Raw genomic sequence first — 6,608 nt, 5'->3', positions numbered from 1 at the left:
TCCCATGCTTCAGCCTGGGCTGAGCTGACATTTGCTCTTTTCCCTCATTCCCTCCCATATGCTGGTTACATAAAAGTACCACAGGAGGGAGCAGGAATCATGGCTTCCTCTGCAACTGTATATAGCAATTACAGGCCAACAAGACTGTTCCATGGTTCATAAAGAGAAGCAAAGTGCTTCCTCCATCCCTCAAAGAACACCATGTGCCTATAGGCCCAGGAATGAGGCCTGAGGATACTCGAAACTCATATTATAAGGCCCTGCTTGCATGCTACAATATTGAACATTTTATGTTTAATCATCCTTTTCCTTGTGATTTGTACATGCCCCTCACTGCAGTTGCTTGAAGACAGGCCCTGCAAAGTTCTGACTGTTGGACTGTTTCACATTCACTAAAAATAGGACTGGTCAGCTTTTAAAAAAAGAAAAACCAAAAATCCTTACTTTAGTAAGTTCTCTTTCAAATTTCTCAGAAAGCACTTGGGCTGTGATTTCCAGAATCTCGACCTTCTGCGCAGGAAACACTGTGTCTGGCAGGTACACTGAGCATTGGCACACTCCATTGTCATTCAAAGAGCCGGTCACATTGGCAAATGGCTGTAAGAACAAGTTGGTTTCAGAAAGCAAATAAATAGTCAATATGCTACTAGGAATCAACAGCAAAGGACTGGCAGTCCCCAAGCAGGGGAAAAGTTAAGCTGTGATCATAATAAATGCATTCAGGGTCAATATTATGTTGTAATAATTTCTTCCTATGAACTCAAAGTATTTTCCTATATCAATTCATTAAACTTCACCACACCCCTATAGAGGTAGTTAAATACTATAACCATTTTAACACTGGAAAAATGGAGGTACAGGAAAGTGAAGTGATTTTTCTAAAATCAGACAGTGAGTCAGTAAATGGCAGAGCAGGAAATATTAAATCTTATAGGGAGTCATTGCTTTTAATGGTCTTTGCAACAGGGCCACTTAGTGATTGTAGTCCATTAATTTCAAAGCACCTTACAAAGTTTTGTTTGTACTTCACTGATGGAAGAAGCCACAGAAATTAGACCAATTTTCATGGAAAATTTTGATTTTGACTAAACCCTGTTTTCCTCACTGGGAATGTTTCATTTGATATTTTTCAGCCAGCCCTGGTAAACAGGAGAGCTGAAGACTTTAAAACTCCCCCAACCTGCAGTAGCTGGTATGCCTTCTACTGCAGGGTACTGAGTGGAGTCATGGCCATGCATCACTGCTCTCTCCATCAGCGCACAGGGGTATAAACAAAGTTTTTTACTTGGGGCAGCTAGAGTTAAAAAAATAATAAAATATTGGCTGTTGAATATTGTTTTTATAAGTAGTTTTGTACCATGACTAAATTTGTCCACTTCTAATGAAGTGAGAGAAACAGGCTTCTGTTCCACACTGTGCTTTTTATTGGATTAACACAACCCCTATAGTTGCGCTCCTATAAGCCTAAATCCTTTTGAAAAGGGAATTGACACCAACTTGGTTCGGCATTACAACAGAGTGCTGCAGTGCTTAAATAGCTTTTAAAAATCTGGGCCTAGGTCACTATTAAAAAAGTCCCTTAGGTGCTTTTGAAATTGTCAGCCTCAGACTCCCCAAATTACTGGATTTGCATTCTGCTTAGCAGGAACAGTGAAAAAAGGAGCAGAGGAAAATATCCAACGAACAGACAAATATGGTTATTGTACTTAACTTTGATAAGGCCCCCATTTGTGCTAGCTTGGTTGTGGTACTTTTTTAATCCCTGATACAGATTACAAACTGCCCTTTATCTAGATCTTAATTTATTAAATTGAGAACTTTTTAAAAAGTGGATTTAAATATCAGAAACCCACCAAACTACTTTTAAAATTATTCTAAGAGTGTCTATTCCAACAGGGGAGAAAGGTGTAGACTGGAAAGGAAACAAACGCCTATTACAACGCAACTCACTATCATGACCCCCTTTCCCACTCCCAACATCCAAACAGCAGTCCAGATTCCTCAATATTTTGAAACTTTGATTTTAAAGGAGCCATCTCCAGCAGCTCTAACGTTGATTGTGATTTCCAACTGACTGCTGAGACAGTTAATGTTTCTTCTGGTACAATGCTGTTTCATGGAGTCCTTCCCTTGAAAAAAAAGCTACATGTGATCAATGAACGGCTGCAGATGCTCAGTCTGTCCAAAACAATGTGCATTATTCATGTTCAAGTAATATATACCATCTCACTGCCATCTTATGGAATAAGGTTTCAGGTCCTATCCCTCCATAGCACTGGCAAGATTGGATGTTACTCTTGAATCTCAACATGCATCCCTGGGAGTCTACAGTAATCAAGGTCCCATGTACTGCACAAGACACCAGGGCCGGCTCCAGGCACCAGCCTACCAAGCATGTGCTTGGGGTGGCACCTGGAGGGTGGTGGCGTTCCGGCCGGCTGAGGAGAGCGGGGCCGCGGCCGGGCTCTCCGCCCTGCCCCGGCGCTCCGGCCGGCCGGGGAGAGCAGGGCCGCAGCCGTGCTCGCTGCCCTCCCCTGCTGCGCTCCCCGCCGGGGGGCGGGGGGAGGCTTTTTTGCCTGGGGCAGCAAAAAAGCCAGAGCCGGCCCTGCAACACACTATACCGCGGGGATGCAGCCCACCAATGTACACAGCCGAGCTCCACCGAATGGGAACCATGGCAATCTCCAGTGCTTGCAAAACCATTTGATAAACTGTGCATCAAATGGGGTGATTAAACTAAAGGCGTGTGGGGCAGGAAGGGGCTTGCACACGGAGGTAGCTGCTAGTCAGCCATACAAGAGCAGTGCTCCATTCCTGCAGGAGCTCTGCGTGGCAGGGGTCATCCCCAGCTGCACAACTTCAAAGCTGCACTGAAGCAGAACTCCATTCTGACAGTGCTCTGGAGCCCCAGTTTTAGCCAGCTTCCCCTGCGGGCCTCCTAGTACTCCATCCAAGAACCTGTTCAGAGCCTCATGCTGCTGCATCCCCATCACCTGCTCCCTCATCCCCCAGCCCCTAAAACAGCCATTTGGACAGCTGAGGAACTGGAAGATGGCAGGAAAAAGGCCACTTGATTAAATAGATTCAGAGAAAACAGGGGAGTTTGTGCCAGCTTGTCAAAAAGGTGATGTATGCGGCCATTGGTCTGGCCCCCTGATTGTGTTGTACAGGGGGATTGATAGTGATTAACAGCAGAGTTACAAGGATCATCATAAATTTTACAAATATCTGCACAAATTATGGTTTACCCAAGGGTGAGCATAATGAGAAATTCTTGACATTCTAAATTCCCCCATCCTCAGCTTATTATATATTTACACTTCAGCCTTGATTCTTACCACCAGGAATTGCCACTGCTTAAGGATGCTGTAGTGAAAAACATTCCCTCCCCTTAGATGCTGAGTTCACTATCTAAGTCCCAGCACTACAAGGCCTATTAGACCAAGAGACTGCATTGATAGTATCACCTAAAACTCATATAGTGCATTGTGTTTTCAAAGTGCTGGGCAAATGAACCTGAGATCTAAATCCAGATCTAGAACACTCCAAAGGATGAGGGGTGTTTGCATCTGTGGTTTTGGATTGAGTTAGTCTCAAGTATAAACCACAGCTAATTAATTTCAACTTGCATTTTGCATTTAAACTAGTCAGATTCTCAATGGGAGTTGCATTTGCCTAACCAAAAACAGAATTTGGCTGTTTTTAAAACAGTGTAATTTGTTTTCAAATTTATAATTAAGTCCCAGGACATTTATTAAAGGTGATATTTTACACTTGCTACATGCAGAGAGCCCACAGAACAAGTGGAGATCTGAAAACTTGCCTCAATTTTAAAATATTCTCCCAACCTGAATAGCGGGAGGAAAAAGGAATACATTAGAACCTGTGAAAGTCATAATATGTATCTTACCACATTCTGGAGCATGGTGCTGGCTGCATTCAATGCAATGGCATTTTGTAGAAAGACCAGCAGCACAGCCAAGTTTTCACACTTCATCTTCTCAGCAAACAGATATGATGGAGAAAGGTCAGCGGGATCCCTTTTATAAGGGGCTCTGGGAATTCCCCCAGTAGGAGTTTTGTGCTTAGAAAGAGGTACTTGTGTAATATTTATTGACACTTCTCACAAAGGTGATGACATGCCGGTGAGTGAGCCACGGCACAGAGAGTGACTTGACTATTATACAAACATAACTTTCTCATTGCCTGCTGTCAAAAATTAACCACCCTCTCCTTTTGTAACAAAACCCTTCCCCATTTCCAGTATCTAGTCTTGTTCTAAGGGAGCCACAAAGGAATAAATACACAATGGGCAGATCCATTAATTGATGGACTTCAATAATTAAAATGCATTCTTTTCTGGAGGGGAGAATAACTGCTTCCTTTTACTAGACTTATCAGTATTTTTATTGTAAATCCTTTCAGTAGCAGATAGTCAACCTGGGCCACATCATCTTTGTAACCCTGCTTCTAAACTCAGATGGGGTGAAAACAGCTCAAGTTAGGTTATTTCACATACAACGTCAAAGGAGCCTCCCTCCCTTCCTCTAAGCCCCTGGATGTCTTATAACATGAGCATTGTGCACATGGGGCTCCACAAGTTTGGGCTAAAGAACAACCATTGGATGGGAGAGGGGGCCGAGCTGAAGAACAGCCCCAGCAAACCTGCAAGATAATGCTAAGACAGTCAGCATTAATGCCCATCCTACAGCTTTGGTACCATGGCTTCTGAAGCAGGGGAGATCAGGGAACAGCACACTGTGGAACAGCCCTGTGTGTGGGAGCACTAGGATATGCATGGCTTGCCAGCAGATTTAAAGTACTCTTTGCTTCTGATGAGCTGGTCTCACGGCATTTAGGCATTACCACTTCCAGTGGTCACTGGAGCCTGGTATAGAGGCAAGCAAGAATGAAAATGGCTATCCAGCTATTTCTGAACTGGCAGGAAGGCTAGGTGTGAGTTTGGGTGGAAGGTCAGGTCAGTTCCCCAACCCTTAGTGTCGGCAGTTGGATTTTTAAATACATATTTATTGTGGAGAATGCAGCTTGGGTTCTGTTTTCTGAGTACTGCCTCTTTAAGTGTAAGAAAATGCAGGAGGGGGAGGATTCTGAGACTTACACAGAGGGTACACAATGCAGAGCTGGGTTCCACAAGAGCTCCCCCAGCATGCAGGTGAGGCAGAGGTGGCACAGGCTGAAGGAAGCCCCTGTGGCAGCTGTAGGTTCTTTGGGGATTTTCCTTACACTGGAGAAATCCCATCTGGCCAGTTCTGTCAAGTTTCTGGCCTGTTTGTGCTGATGGACCAGTGCAAAGGGGCATGTAGGTGTGTGTGTGTGGGGTCCTCCCTGGCTGTCAATCTCTGAGAGAGGCCACACCTCTTTGCTGTCACTCCTCCTTGAAGGGCAGTCTAAGACAGTTGTGGGCAACCTGATGGCCACACACAGTCTGTCAGGGTAATCAGCTGGCAGGCCACCAGACCATTTGTTTACATTTGCATAGCTGCTCACAGTGGCCATGGTTCACCATTCCCAGCCAATGGGAGCTGCAGGTTGTCCAGTACTGGTCTAAAATAATGGGGAAGTTACCAGTCTCAGTGCTCGATCCCACCAGCGAGAGAGAAGAGGTTCAGGGGCCAAAGCCCTCAGGCAGGGCAGGGCATCAAGCAGTCTAAAGCCCAACCCTTAGGCAGGGCATAGTCAGGAACCCAGGCCCTCAGACGGGGCAGGGTACCAAACGCAGTCTAGGGCCACTCTCCCCCACCCCAAGCCAGGGGTCAGGCACCCACCAAAGTGTCTAGCCCACCAACCAGTGGTCAGGTGTGCAGGTATAATCTCTTGTCCTGGCTCTAGTGGGAGCCAGACAAGCACAGGCCTCTGGGCCTGAAGAGGGGGAGTACTGCCACCCCAATGGTGGGTCAGCAGGGGTAGGGGGACACAGGCCTGCCCAACTCCACTGTGTCCCAACTCAGGGCGCTAACAGCAACAGAGAGGTCTGCCACTGGATCAACAGGGAATCCCACTGCAACACACTGACCGCATTTCAGATGCTCCTGCAGCCAGACTGCAGTTGGCTATTGCTGGGCTCCTTTCTCCCCTCCCTCAGGGTGTACCTGAACCCCAGGTTCATCCTCCATCTCCTGGGGGTATACAGCCAGTGGCAATCCCAGCAGCTCTTAAGCATCAGTCAGGTCTAGCAGCTTGGGCAAGTTTTCAGGGTAACTGGAGTTTTCTGCAGCCTCCTGCATCAGTAGTGGGAGAACACATCCACCTCTTTGGGCAGCTGCCTCCTGACTGCCCTACAGCACCCACCTATTATATTTCCTGTCCCGCCCCTCTGTTTCCTAGTTCCGCCCACCAGGGGCGGTCTGGCCCTCCCTCTCTGTCAATCTCTGAAGGAGGCCACGTCTCTTTGCTACAGGGCCCCATAGAGCAGTACTGCCCAGTATAAGAACATAATGTTTTACCCCACTTATTTCCTGATTTACAAAACAAGTTAGAAACTTTGTGTCCCTTCAAATATGAGGTTATTCCAGTTCCTCTGAGTAATAATAGCACTTCACATGTACCACATCTTCCTTCTGAAGAAGTTAAAGAGCTTTTCATCCGTG

General features: G+C 46.1%; 1 long non-coding RNA gene across 1 annotated transcript; it reads right to left on the bottom strand.

The window, feature by feature from the left end:
* Positions 1 to 421: 421 nt before the first annotated feature.
* On the bottom strand, positions 422 to 6,302 carry LOC135980171 (uncharacterized). Its single transcript, XR_010597371.1, has 3 exons — positions 6,111 to 6,302; positions 3,911 to 3,997; positions 422 to 597 (listed from the first exon to the last, which is right to left on the bottom strand). It is a non-coding gene; the product is annotated as an uncharacterized LOC135980171 (long non-coding RNA).
* Positions 6,303 to 6,608: the final 306 nt, after the last annotated feature.

Source organism: Chrysemys picta, unplaced genomic scaffold (assembly GCF_011386835.1).
Source record: "Chrysemys picta bellii isolate R12L10 unplaced genomic scaffold, ASM1138683v2 scaf2059, whole genome shotgun sequence".
Taxonomy (NCBI): domain Eukaryota; kingdom Metazoa; phylum Chordata; order Testudines; family Emydidae; genus Chrysemys; species Chrysemys picta.
This window is presented reverse-complemented; position numbering and strand designations above follow the sequence as displayed.